The sequence below is a fragment of the Emys orbicularis genome, chromosome 7 (assembly GCF_028017835.1).
Source record: "Emys orbicularis isolate rEmyOrb1 chromosome 7, rEmyOrb1.hap1, whole genome shotgun sequence".
Classification (NCBI taxonomy): domain Eukaryota; kingdom Metazoa; phylum Chordata; order Testudines; family Emydidae; genus Emys; species Emys orbicularis.
Genome location: NC_088689.1, coordinates 14,902,232 through 14,917,340, shown reverse-complemented (window position 1 = coordinate 14,917,340; position 15,109 = coordinate 14,902,232). Strand labels below are relative to the sequence as shown.

The 15,109-nt window shown below is 41.3% G+C and overlaps 1 protein-coding gene across 1 annotated transcript in view; it reads left to right on the top strand.

Moving 5' to 3' along the window:
- Positions 1-5,254: 5,254 nt before the first annotated feature.
- Positions 5,255-15,109, top strand: part of SHTN1 (shootin 1) — a 75,440-nt gene continuing 65,585 nt past the window's right edge. The window contains exons 1-2 of the mRNA XM_065408126.1: positions 5,255-5,302; positions 14,510-14,570. The gene's annotated coding sequence lies outside the window, so the exon portion shown is untranslated. The remainder of the gene's footprint in view (positions 5,303-14,509; positions 14,571-15,109) is intronic.

The window sequence follows — 15,109 nt, the reverse complement described above, 5'->3', positions numbered from 1 at the left end:
ACTAGAGCAGTTTTTATATAATTTGCATAGGCGTGTCTGTCTAACGTTAACTGTAAAGCAAATTCATCATCGCATACTTCTGCTTTTATGACATTGTTTCAGTAATAAATCCACTTGTAGCATTTGTGTAATAAATTAATATCAAATAATGATCTGCTGTTAGCGCACCCAGTTCCAGGGAAAATGTATCTTTAACCTCATTATCAGTAAAACAGTGACCCTCTACATTTATATTTTTGTCTTTTGCTTTAGTTGTTTGCTAAAGTTCAGCCTAGCAGAACCTCGCTAATAAACGTTTCCGGGGGGATTCATTGTGAACAATTGAATTTTGGGACCAAGTGAACATGGTATCAGTGTGTAGGCACAGAATGTACTTTGTTCAATCATTTTGATAATTTGTGACTTGAATATTTTAAATAATAATAATAGAGTTGGGGGAGGTGTTTTCAGCAGGGTGGTGGTGAGCCAGCATATCAGCACTCTTCTGGTGGCCCCATGGTATTTTTGCAGACTTGAACCAAAGCAGTCATGTGTTCCTGAGTCTGCAAACAGCTAGCCAGGAACAGTAGGCATCATTCTGATCTCACTGATTTTTACACTAATTTAAGTCCATTGACTTAAATTAGCTAATCCTTATTTACATTAGTATAACTGAAATCAGAATGACAGTAACTATGAGAAGTGTGATATATCCCTATTATACATAAAAACGATGTGAGGTGGTTATTCTGAAAGTTAATGTTTACAATATAGACAGTATACAGTGATAAGATGTTACACTGCTGAGTCTTTCATTCAGCTATTTTAGAATTTTATGGGAATAGTTTGGGTAGAGCATCACCACTTTTTCCCTCTTCTGACCACGGTTGTTCATAATGTGACGCTTTACTGGGAAGAGAGCACCAGTTTCTTTGTGCAGACTAGTGATGTTCTACTTTACACTAATTCACATTTGGTATGATCAGGATGAAATAGCACAGGGCTGGGAGCCAGGAACTCTTGAAAGGCTCAGGTACCACAATGATGGATATAGTAGAAGAACTTTAATAGGCTAGAATAAAATCCTGGATCTGCCACTGACTAACATGAGGGTTTGGGCAAATCACTTCACCATTCTGTTTCTGTTCTCCATCTATAATCTATTCTCTGCCTGCTTGTCATTAATATCTGTACAGGACTTTAAACAAAGTGCTACATAAGTATATAGTACTATTATTAATTGTCATGTGTTTACCCAATACATTGTTGAATTATAAGAAGATGATTATCAGTGACACGTGGAATTTTAGAGTTAAGTGAATCTTGTAGACATCTGATCCTGGCTAACTTGAATTAGGGATGCCACTGAACTTTGTTTGGTATCCAAGTGCATACAGTATGGACTTTATACGTGACGCTTAAAAAACAAAAATCTGCATGAAGGCTCCACAAGAAAAAGGTTGTTGCATCTTTCATCGGATACTTGTTAAGGGCCACCCTTGTTCCACTCTAACCAAGAATCTGATTCACAGCATAGATCCACTTTTTAAAACTTTTGTGAAGTCACTTCTAAAGAAAGCTTGTACTGTTGAGCTACTTTAGGGAAGAGATTTATTAAGAATGCTTCACCTAAAGATTCCCTAAAAGGGGCCTACATGTGTCCTCTGGAAGCTGTCATCCATATAATGTTAACAGAGATCTTAATATGAAACAAGGTTCTTCTGAGTCCATGTCAGGTGTATTCAAACAGGGAAAAGGGGGCAACTTCTTGACAATAAAAGATCATGGCCTGACAGTTCTTGATTGATTGATTTTGTGTATGGGGCTAACAAAACAGTAGGATGGAACGCAGTAGGAATTCCAGGCTTAAAACTGGTTTGTGTATCCAGTCATTTTAAGTCCTACGTACCTAGTTTGCATTATCCTTAAATATACCTAGAAACCGTTAGCATTTTCCAAACAGCTATACCTACTAAGACAACAAGAACCTTTATTTTCACATCTGTGGCTGGGGTCTAGTGAGATTACAAACCTCTTCTTTCATGGTCATAAAGTAAACCCAGAAATTTCTTATAAAGAGAATATTAGCTAGTGGCAATTAATTTTTAAATTCCCTAAGAGAGAATTTTATTGCTCTGTTTCCTCTGTGTGTATATTTTTCCCATATAGTTTCCTTATCTGTCAGATCTGCAGCTATCTGGTGAGTTTGCATGTGGTTTGTGGTCACGTTTTCAGCGGTTTTGTTGTGCTTTTCTCCTTGAAAGCCCTGGGTGGCTCTGTACAGACACTGTGGTTTTGGGGTAGCCACTGTTTGCAGCCAAGCAAAGGTGTGAGGGTGAGAACCTGTTAGGAAATGGAGGTAGATTCATTGTTCTAGTAGCCCAGAGCATTCGTTTTCGCCACATGTTCTCATCAGCTGCTCGTGTAAATGGCTAACAAAGAGCGTGTCTACATTGCAGTTGGCAGGTGTGATTGCAGTGCATGTACGCATACCTGAACTAGCTTTGGGTGAGCTAGCTTGCTAAAAATAGCAGTGTAGCCCCAGTGGCACAGACTAGTTGTCAGAGTACGTAACCTGCGCAGGATTGTACTTGGGTGGCTATCCCATGTAGCTGCCTGAACTATTGTGGCTACTAGTTTTTAATGGGTTAGCTAGATCAGTGCTAGCTTGTGTTTGTGCACACGTGCTGCAGTGGCACCTCCTGCCTGCAGTGTAGACATAGCTTAAGCTACTTTTAAGGAGACCAGCATCCTTGAATTACCTTTTGCAGTTGATATGGCCAATCAGCTCTTACTGATTCCAGTTAGCTAATCTGCAGACACACAGAGGCAAGATGCTCCAGTCACTAGGGCCCTGGCCTAGAACTTGAGAGACCTGGATTCAGTTCCTTGCTCTGCCACAGACTTCCTGTGTGACCTTGGGTAAGTCCCCGTGCCTCAGTTACCCATCTGTAAAATGGGGATAATAGCACTTCCCTACCTCACTGGAACGTTATAAAGATAGATACATTAAAAAGAATTGACAAGTGCTTAGATAAGACAGTAGTGGGGACAGAGGGTGTATATATAAGTACCTTAGATAGAAAAACACTCTTGCAGACTGCCAACGAGTTTACCATCTTGGGCTTGTTTACAAGAGATAGTTGCATCAATTTAACTTAAATTGGTTTTTAAACCAGTTTAGTTAAACTGGTGCAAAAAGCGGTGTGGACACCCTTATTTTGTTTTAAACACCATTCCTAATTGACATAGGCTACGTCTTCACTATGGGGGGTGGGTGGGGTTGGTTGATTTAAGATATGCAAATTCAGCTACGCGAATAGTGTAGCTGAATTCGACGTATCCGAGCTGACTTACCCCGCTGTGAGGACGGCAGCAAATCGACCTCCGCAGCTCCCCCGTCGATGGCACTTACTCCTACCTGCGCTGGTAGAGTACAAGCATCGATTCGGGGATCGATTGTCGCGTCCCTACGAGACGCGATAATTCGATCCCCGAGAGATCGATTTCTACCCGCCGATTCAGGCGGGTAGTGAAGACGTAGCCTAAGGCAAACTGAAATAAATCTGGTTTAAACAGACACACAGAGCCTTTTGCCCCAGATTAACTATATCAGTTTAAAAATATCACCTTAAGTTAAACCAGTGCCACTTTCTTGTAAAGACAAAAAGAAAAGATAGTGACAGATACTGAGTGGTTAAGTGGGTAAGGTGGGAACAATGGCTAGAATAATCAAATACTCTGGTTGCTGTGTTTAATGATGCATCCCTCTCGAGAGTTACACCATATTTCTTTTTGTATTCTTTAATTTATTTCCACAAAGTGTCCACAGTACCTCAGAAGACAGATAAATTGCACATGGTCCCTGTCCTGAAGACCAAAATATGTAATGTCACATATGACACAATGAAGGGACAACAAAACTGTGGGGTGGGAATAGGTCAAAGAAGACAGTGGTCATTGCATTGAGGTTAAGCAACTATTCAGCAAAGTTGTGTGCACAGCAGGTTGAGCAAACAAATGTTGTTTATAAATAGATGTATAAAGCAAAGGCTTTTTACAATAAAATGGAAGCTGGAATTCCTATTTCTCCGGTAATGTACTACATTCATGATTGGGATGGAAGGATGGTCCAGTGGTTTGGGCTCTCTCTTGAGACTCTGAAGACCAGGTTCTATGCCCACCCTCTTCACTGACTTCCTGTGTGACCCTGGGAAACTCACTAAGGGTCAGATTTTTAAAGGTATTTGTGTCCAACTCCCAATTTAAATCAGTGGAAGTTAGGCTCTCCCTGACTCCATTCCCCATCTGTGAAATGTGGCTAATAGAACTTCCCTACCTCACAGTAGTGTTGTGAAGATAAATACATTAAAGATTGTGAGGTACTCCGAGATTACAGTAATGGGAGCCATAAAAGTATCTCGGATAGGATGATTCATGAGACACCAGCACTAAAACAATATCTGATCCATAATCTGTTCTAATTTGGATTTAAAACCATGAATCCCTGTCACTATGATTCTGTCTAACTCCCTGTTGGTTGAAGAAGTTGATTGATCTTTAGGACACATCTTCTTCTGCAGACACTCCACAGATTCCTGAAGTCTAAAGAGATGCTCTAGTTCAACCACACATTATTGGGTTTAAGGCAGGAGTTATTAGGTAAAAGTCTCTGGCCTGTGTAACCTAGGAGGTTAGATTTCAGGGGTGGCCAACCTGAGCCTGAGAAGGAGCCAGAATTTACCAATGTACATTTCCAAAGAGCCACAGTAATATGTTAGCAGCCCCTCATCAGTTTCACACACCCCCCGCCGCTCCCAGAGCCTCCTGCCCACCGGCAACGCCTCCCCCTCCCTCCCTGCACCTCCCGATCAGCTGTTTCGTGGCATGCAGGAGGCTCTGGGGGGTGGATGGGGAGAAGCGAGGGTATGGCAGGCTCAGAGGAGGGGGTGGGAAAGGGTGGAGTGGGGGCAGGGCCTCTGGCAGAGCCAGGGGTTGAGCAGTGAGCACCCCCAGGCACATTGGAAAGTTGGCGCCTGTAGCTCCAGCTCGGAGTTTGTGCCTGTACAAGGAGCCGCATATTGACTTCTGAAGAGTCGCATGTGGCTTCGGAGCCATAGGTTGGCCACCCCTGGATTAGATAACCGTGATAGCTTTAAAATGAATGAATATGAAAGTCAATGGGATTTCTGTGCATGGAGCAGCTATGGAATCAGGCCATGAGTGTACTACTAAAATATGTTAATCTTGTTTTTTATTCTTTTTTGTAGCTATTGGTGAATATGAAGATCTTAGAGCAGCAAACAACAAAAAGAAAGAGGAGGTTTGTACTCTGCAATATGTTTCCTTAACACCTAATGTACTAGATATTGGAAGTCTTTGTTTGTCTACTGACTTCAGCTGAGTCAAAGTATATCGAGGGGAATTTTATTGTCTGTTGTAGCAGCTGAAGGCTAACTGTACGCTAGAGGTGAAGAATAACATACAGCGATGTGTATGATTGTTGTGAGACAAACATGTGCCTCAAGGATGTAGGAAGATCCTTCTTGGCCTTATGCCTCCAATACCTGAACTGTAAATTTAAATCCCAATGATCACACAGCCAAGCCTTGTCTACATTAGAAAATTATGTACGTTTTTAACGTTGGGTGCAGCAGCACCCAGTGTAAAAGTGGTTTAAATATGAATGTAGACCAAGTAAATCATTCAAAAGTATCTGCTTCTCCTAGGTCTGAATCTCATTTGTCAGAACCGTTTATGAAATGCATATTATTTAAAAAAAAATCTAAAAATATATTGTGAATGTAGGAATGCAATTAAAAAAAAAAGCCTTTGAAATCAGTCACCCCTCCAGATTTTTAATTCATTTTACTGGAATTAAAGATTATAGATGAGCCTGATCCTATAGCCTTGATGAAGGTGAAACTCCCCTGGACTTCATATGGACAAGTCAGAACTGCAGGATTGGACTTCTTAAAGTAAGAAGTAAAGCAATGGAGGTCTCAGAATCATTGGAAATTCCCAAGTGACTCAGGGATTTAGCCCCGCTACTTCCACTGAGATCAGTTGAGGGCTCTGTGGCCTTTCAATGGAAATTGTTAGTTGCTAAATCACCTAGTTGGTTTCGAAATCTCAGCCAGTGACTCTGGGAGTGCACCAAGTTTGCTGCTCAGGCTCTGAAGCTCATCCTCCCTAAACTTCAGATCCCCGAGCTCCAGCCCAAGCCACAGCTATTTTTAGAGTGTTGGGGCAAGCCCCACTACCCATAATGTGTCAACCCGGGCTGGGAGGCTCTGTGCCTGGCCTGTGTAGACCAACCCCGCACTGGGCTAACGGGGCCTGACTAATCACTGTGGAGCCTGGAGACCACGACCCCTTACCCCTGCTGCGCATGGTCCAGGTGGAAGGGACAGATAAAAGGAGGCAGCCCAGCTCAGTCTGGGCTGGCTGAGGAGGAGGGACGTGTGCTTCAGGCTTCTGCAGAGGTGCCTGTGACTCTCCAAGTGGTGGGAAATCGTGAACCTGGACTACGTGCGGATGAACAGCCGACTGCGGGGTGGGGGGACCTGATTAGTTAAAATGAAGTGGAGTGTGGTGGTGTTTTTGCCATTCAGTAAATGTACCATGTAAATGAGGAAGTAGTTTTATTGTGGATATCTGCAATAAAAGAAAGTGTGGGAAGTAGCTGCGGGGGTGGGGAGAGTGTGGGCAAACAGTGAAAGTTCTCAGTGGTTTGAGCATTGGCCTACTAAACCCAGGGTTGTGAGTTCAATCCTTGAGGAGGCCATTTTGGGATCTGGGGCAAAAATCTGTCTGGGGTTTGGTCCTGCTTTGAGCAGGGGGTTGGACTAGATGATCTCCTGAGGTCCCTTCCAACCCTGATATTCTATGATTCTATATCTGCCTTCATAGAGCTTCCAGCAGGACTGATCAACATTTTTTGTCAAAGGTTTCCTCCTTCCCTTCCCCCCAATAAAATGAATTTTTTTGCAAAAAAATAAATATAATTATTCAGAATTGCCCCAAAAAGTAAAAATTAATTTGGTTTTTGATGACTTTTTTTGCCTAGCTCTAGTGCTGAGCATTGTGGTCCTGATTCTGCAAAACACCTAAACACATTTAACTTTATTTTAACGGGGCTGCTTATATGCTTAAAGTTATGCATGTGCTTATGTTCTTTGCAGGATAAAGGTAAAAATGCTCCGGACTTTGCCGCATCAAGCTCTTAGCGAGAATGGGAGAAAGCAGGGTCCAGTGCAGAGGTTCTCAACCTTTTTAATAGCATGTTGGAGGAGAGGGCTCAGAAGGAAAAACTCCACAGCCCACCTATGCCACAATAACTGGTTTTCTGCAGATAAAAGCCAGGGCCAGTGTTAGGGGGTAGCCAGCAGGGCAATTGCCAGGGGCCCCACATCACAGGGGTCCCTGCAAAGCTACATTGCTCAGGCTTCAGCCCCGTGTGGCGGGACTCGGGGCCCCAGGCTTCAGCCCCATGCAGTGGGGTTTTGGCTTTCTGCCTGGGCCCCAGCTAGTCTAATGCTGGCTCTACTTGGAGGCCCTCCTGAAACCTGCTCGCTGCCCCCCAGGAGACCCCAGACCCGTGGTTGAGAACCACTGGTCCAGTGGACCGGGCATAGAACTTGAAGTCAGGAGTTCTGATTGCTGTTCTTTGCTGTGCCATTCTCTCACTGTGACCTTGAGAAAGTTGCTTCACCCCTCTGCATCTCTGCCCATTTGTAGAATGGAGATAATGACAGATAACTACTTTGCTTTGAGACCTGCATCTGGAAAGCACTATATAAAAGCTAGGTAGTAGTGTATGTGCTTCTACCACAGTTTATTGGCCATTTTCCCTAAATGAAGATGTACATTTTTTGTGAATATGGAAGATGCCGTGCTAGATATTTTTCTTTCTTGGAAAAAGGAATTTAGTATATATTAGAAATTCAAGCAGAGTTCATCACACAACAAACAGCTATGTTCAAAAGTAACCTGAAAAGAAAAATGAAAACTAGATCTGTGCCCTTTGTACATCTTTAATATAGAAAGAAGGCCTGAAAGACTTTTGTTTTGTGTTAAGGTTCTTTCCTGCTTGGTTTTATATTGGAAATTAAGGTCTTGTCTATCCTGTTTTCCCCTGGAAGATTCTATGAAGAACTAGATCATGATGTTGGAGACACCAGGGAAAACCTGATTGAGAGAGGAAGTGGTTTTAAGTCAGGCTATTTAAAACACTTTTTGGCTAACATTTTAAAACTCAAGCACCCAAGTAATAGGAGAAAAGATATCTTAGTCAAAAATTCAACAATTCCCCCTCTCCCATCCTATTAAGGTGTGAGGAAGTACACAATCAGCATTGAGATCTCCAGTGAGTTATCCAGCAAAATAACACTGACATTCCTAATATTTTAAGGTAAAATCAAATAATCTGTTCCCCCCCCCCCCCCTTCTTCCTCAAAAAAATTCCTTTCCAGCCTGGTTTACACCTCTTAATGGAGTAAAAAAGGCACAGCCCTGATTATTTTCCTTTTCAGGTCACCTTTTTATTTAAAAAACAAAACCAAAATAGAACTAAAGATGTCAAGGTAATTTAACAGTCAACCTAACCCCCACTCCATAGACACTTAATATGCAGCACTGAAGCATTCAAAGTCAGGGAATGAATAAATATTTATGAATACTTGCTATAGATAATCATACAGGAACTACTTTTGTGCATCAGCATGGGCAGTGTTTTGTCACCCTGCCAGTAGAAAAGGGAATGAGACAGATACCTTTCAAGAAACAGTATATGTAATACAGTATCTCTGATACTGTTTGGTATTGTTAATTTCCCTTTCCTTGCGTGGCTTTCACAGAGCAGGGATTGTTAATTTGGAGTACTTTAAATTTCAGTAAAACCTTTTTTTAAAAAGGGAAACTGTATGTTTTCATTGTGTTTGCTGTATATATGCAGTTTCTTTGAGACCAAATGGCACATGGTACTGTAGTGGGAAAAGGAAAGTAATTACTTGGCTGTTTGAAAATGAATTTCCTATTAGCAACCGTCTGTCTAGAAACAAAGAAGAAGGATCCCTATGTTGATGGCATGCCTCTTTCTCTTTACGTTGAATGTGGCAAATGCCATGTGATTCCTTCTTGGACAATACTTAATTTTTAATTTGATATTTTCACTAAAATTGTAACATTTTAAAGTTCTTCATAAAATGACCATGTCAAGAAAAAAGGAATTTTTGGCTAAGCAGTGGAAGTGGCTTAATTCACTGTACGATGACTAAGTAAACTTTGATGCAGCCAGACATCTAGGATAAATAAACTCCCATGATTATTTAGATGAGTTAAAATGTATTAAGCCATTCTATCTAATACTTGGCTCAGAAAGACTGTTCTCTTGTTTTAAGTGAAAAATAAGTCGTCTTTTCTCACCTAGGGCCTGATCTTGAACCATTGCAGTTAATGGGAGCTTTGCCATTGATGTCAGCGGGTGCAGGATCAGACCCATAGCTGGATAACTGAGCCAGTTGCAAGGATCTAGGGGTGAAATTCTGGCTTCGTTCAAATCAATGCAAAATTCCTACTGACATCAGTGCAGCTCAGATTACACCCTAGGGCTCCAGACTTCCAGTGTGGTTTGCCGGGTGGGCTCATGTGTCCATGCAGCGTCTCATTTAAGTCAGTGGAGCTCGACGCGGGTGCAGGCAACCACTTAAACTCGTCACATTGCAGGATCAGAGTGTAGAATAGGCAATGACAGTTTTTGTGCTATGCTGACCCACAATGCTGGTCAATTTTGAAGTCTTCCATCCCTCTCCCAACATGTCCAATACTATACTGCATGGATAGCTTCAGTATTCACGTATTTCCTCTTGTAAGAAGTCAGCTACATTAGAAATGATCTTTTCTTTAAAAATGGAATGCTGGCTGGCAGATTCCATGGCTACCAGCTAGGAGTACTGAAATTTCAGAAAAACAGAAGGCCTTTGACCTTCCACAGCTCTAGACTTGCAGGCAGCTAGAGGATCTGCTAATTGCTACTGAAGAATTGCTTAGTAACTTGAATAACCAGAAGGCAGAAATCTAAACTTTAGTACTAGCCAGTTGCCAAGTCTCTCGAGCATGATCCTTACATGTACCAGCTCTTGAAAGATCAGGTCCTGGAGAGAAATTAATATAAAACTAATTCAGTAAACTGAACTAAAAGGATCTAGTTCTTAAAAATATCAACAGATTTCTGTTTGCTTGCTAAGAAATTCAGATTGAGTTGTTAAGTGACAATTATAAAATAACAATAATAATAATCTGTTGCATTACTTAATAAAAAACCCAAGTAAGGACACTATAAATATTACGCTACTGACATCATAAACACAGCTGTCTTAAATTCATATTTTATCACAGCAAAGAAGACTTACCTCAGACCCATGGATGTTGGTGATTTCTTATGTACCCATTTTTGATTTTGGTATCTAAACATTTCTCTTTTAAAGACTACTGCTAAATGGGAATTGTTATTTAATACTGACAGCAGAAGGTTTGGTAAAGTACTTACAATTACTGTTTCACAAGAAAGTTTTATATGTATTTTAAATCAATGACACACTTTTCAAATGAATGGTTATGCTATGTACATGTGTTCTTGCATTTGATGCCGATCAGTGTGATTATTGATGTGAACATAAAGTATATACTTTGAAAGTTTCTCTTTCAACAGGATTATTTATTGTGTTTTATATTTTGCTAACACTGGAGAAAGAATAATGGTTTTGGGAGCAACTGGCAGTTCTAGATTTGATGTCCTTAACTATTCATTTTCTTCTTTTAAATGCAAGGTTGATTGGTTTGTTTAAATTGTGATAAGCAACTGCATTGTTATCACTTATTAATATTAATTGTTTCTTGAGCTGAAAATGTTGTTTTCTGAGATGTCCATGTTTATTTGCAACTTTTATTTCTACTTTTTGTATAAGTAAAAGAAGACCCTTTTTTTCCCTCATTTTAAGAAATGGGATGGACTGATCTTCATAGTAAGTTCAATGGAGTTTGACTGGGGTGGGATCGGATGGAGGGTCTTCCTGTGTAGATCTGATTGCACGGTTGAAGTCAGTGTGCTCGCTGCTGCCCTCACTGAAATCAATGGCAAAACCCCTTGTCTTTGTCTTGAGGCATAACAGCAGCAAATGAAATTGTGTGAGAAAATTATGACTTAGAATGGAAATTGTTTGGAAAGTTAGGAGCCAAGCCTGTAGGCCCTAATCCTGCAAACACATACGAATAACTGTGCATGTGAGTAATCACGTTGCCTTCAGTCAGACTACTCGTGTGCATAAGTGTTTGCCTTAGTCATGTAATTAATCCGTATTCATGTGAGTAGTCCTAAAGAGGCTTCAGCGGGGACTGCTTGTGCAAAGACAACCCATGTGGGTAAAGATCTGGAGGACTGGGTCATTAACTTTCCTTGTTGTTACATTATCTTAACAAAATGTTTTACTAGGAGATTTGGAGGGTGTTTTATCTAGTGGTTAGGGCCAGGGACAGCATTGGGTTTTCTGGGTCCTATTCTTGACTGGCAGTGATTCAAGATGACCCTGGGCAAGTCACCAAGGATCCAAACCAGTGCCCATTGAACTCGCTGGAAAAACTCCCTTTGAGATTCTTGGGTGAGGTGTGGTGGCTCAGTACACCATGTCATTGCTCTACAGCAGGGGTCGGCAACCTTTCAGAAGTGGTGTGCTGAGTCTTCATTTAATCACTCTAATTTAAGGTTTCATGTGCCAGTAATACATTTTAACGTTTTTAGAAGGTCTCTTTCTCTAAGTCTATAATATATAACTAAACTATTGTTGTATGTAAAGTAAATAAAGTTTTTAAAATGTTTAAGAAGCTTTATTTAAAATGAAATTAAAATGCAGAGCCCCCCTGGACCGGTGGCCAGGACCCGGGCAGTGTGAGTGCCACTGAAAATCAGCTTGCGTGCCGCCTTTGGCACGCGTGCCATAGGTTGCCTACCCTGCTCTATAGTACTAAGCACTAGCTGGAAGTGGATCACAGAGAATCCCTTTTTAAGATAGCGGTGATCTACAGTGGCAAGTGAAACAACAATTTTAAGTGCGTAATTTTTATATCTTATTTTGCGTTTCTCCACCTCCCTTGTGCAGGCCCCTCTCCTAGCAGTGAGGTAGGACAGAGGCTTCCTGCTGGGAAAACTGAGAGGGAGGGGAGGAAGCAACAAGACCTTCGTTTAATTCCTAGTAAATGGAAACTGAGGTGTCGCTCTGCTTTCCCCTCCCTTCCTTTCTTTTTTGGGGAAAAGATTCAGTCGTTATATATAAAAAGACAGAAGGTACTGAGACAGCGCTTCATTCAGCCTTTTCCCCCTGGCTGTTTCTCCCTCTTTAGCTGCTTTGGAGCTGGTTGTATCCCTCCTCCCAGCAGTTACAGTAAGAAGCTCCCAATCCCATCCAGCTCCCTGCCAATCACTACAGGTTTCTTTCTCCATCCCCTTCCTGCCTTCACTACCCTCCTCAGCAGCAGCCGACCCTGCCGCAACAGGTGTCTGATCCTCTCCCCACTTTACAGCTACTCACACTCCCTTCACCTCACATGTTGAGATAGGCCAGGGGTTCTCAAACTGGGGGTCGGGACCCCTCAGGGGGTCACAAGGTTATTACATGGGGGGCCGTGAGCTGTCAGCCTCCACCCCAAACCCCGCTTTGCCTCCAGCATTTATAATTATGTTAAATATATAAAAAAGTGTTTTTAATGTGGGGGGGGGGGGTGTCGCACTCAGAGGCTTGCTGTGTGAAAGGGGTCACCAGTACAAAAGTCTGAGAACCCCTGAGATAAGCAGTCACTTGCTCAGTGCAGCTCCTCTTCCTCATGTTTTCCATAGGATGCCCCCAAAGTGGCTTCTGCAGCTTCTGCTGAGGCCTGGCTTCCAGCTGCGGTGGAGACATCCTCTGTGGCACCCCCTTCTGCTGAAGAGCAGGTCCTGTCTGAGGGCCTGATCCAAAACCCATTGGAGTCAATGGAAAGATTCCAGTTGACTTTGACTGACTTTGGATCAGGCCCTTTGTTGCTGTGGGCCCCTCTCCTAGTTGTCTGGAAGTGGGGCCCCTAGTGGGCAAACTGAAAATAGAAACATAAATATAACGATTTTTTTTCTTTTAAAAATCAAAAACTGTTTAACCTGTCATGAACTTCTGAAATGTTGAAAGTATAATCTGGAAATATAGTTACACTGTAAGGATACTGATCTGGTGGATCCCTTCCATCTCTAGTTATTGTGGTCCTATATAACTACATGTGAGAAAGAATGTACTTACACTGGGCATTAGAGAGAGAAGGTGAGTGGGTAATATTTTTATTGGACCAACTGCTGTTGATGAGAGAAATAAGCATTTGATCTTACACAGAGCTCTTCTTCAGGTCCGGGAATAAGAAGAGCTCTGTGTAAGCTCGAAAGCTTGTCTCTCTCTTCAACAGGAGTTGGTCCAATAAAAAATATTACCCACCTACCTTGTGTCTCTAATATGCTGGGACCAAGACAGCTACAAGAACACTGCCTACTTACATGAGTATGTAAGGTATGTTATGTGGAAAAATCTCATGACGATCTATTTTTCTGTAATGGTGTCATTCTTCCCCATAAAGTAATGTGTTTTCCATGATTTGGATGATCACTTACAGTATGTGTCACGTGAGCTATACTCATTATTTCTTGGAATTATATCTATTATATGGAGTTGTGAAAGCTGTAGAGGCAAGTTACCAATTAAGTGTTCATTTTATTCTTCTCCTTTGAAAAAGCCTTTCCATCATAAGAATGACACTGAGAACACCGACACCTCTTTTGCTCTAAAACTGTTGCACCCCCTATTTCTACACACACACCCCACAAAAACACCCCTCTCACACACCAATCCTAAACACAGTTTTGATCCCAAAAAGGGAGAGGTGCCAGAGACTTTATGTAGTGCACTATGGACTTCACCATTGCGGTTGAGTTTACACGGAAGGCACTCAGATACTGTGGTGATGGGCAGCAGTATAAACCCCCAAGATACAGATATTCTATATATATTTGTATAGAAATGTAGGACACTGTGCAAAAAAGCGGTTGGCGTCTCTGATAAATATAATGTATATCTCCCATGCCATTAATGTTACTTCTATTATTGTAAAATGTATGATAGAATTTACTAACATCTGGACCGGTCAATGTGACACTTCTAAAATAATTGCAGACTAGCTGTGCTTGTTTCAGTAACAGTACACTAGTAACAAAACTGATTGAACTCCAGAGGGTTTTTTGTCAGCTGTGATTTGAAACATCTTGGACAACAACTTTTAAATACAGATGCTCCACAGATCTTGGGGGACTGAGGGCAAAAAGACTTGCTTTATAGGTTCATATACGTTATCTCTCCTTACCCTCTTTCCTATGGCTTTACATTAATATTGTACAGATTATTAATTATATGACCATGTTCACAGCTTTACTTGAATTCCTGTTTTCTCTTCCCCTGTACAGTGCGACAAAATTAAACAAGAGCGTGATGAGGCAGTCAAAAAACTTGAAGAGTTTCAAAAAAGTAAGTAGGCATTTGAATGGGAATATTAACACTTAGAGTAAGAGCTCAAAAGATAGTAGCCAAATTCTGCTTTGTCTCCTCAGCTGAGTTATTCTGGAATTATACACATGTAAACTGAATAGCTATTATACCCATGTAAATTGAGTAGCTGGAGTTTTTTGGTGGGAAGGGAGTCAAGCTGCTAAAAGAAAAGAAATTACCGATGTCCCTTGGTAATTTTTATAGCAAGTCATATTTTATTCTGTGAAAAATGTCAAGATCAGTTTTACACTTTTATGGTAATGGTTCTATTGACACTGTATGGTGTCTGGAAGTAACAAAGCACAGCTAATGGGAGTGTAAGTATCCTAGTGGAATAGCTCCTCATAAGGGACCATTACAATGGGATTTTGGTCTGTTATGTCTGGTTTGTGTCAATGCATGATGACCATTAGAAATACAGGACATGGAAAGCACACACAAAAATATACAGTGTGAGACTAAGTTAATTTAATTTTTTTTTGGTAATTGTTCACAAATACCATTATAGAAAATGAACC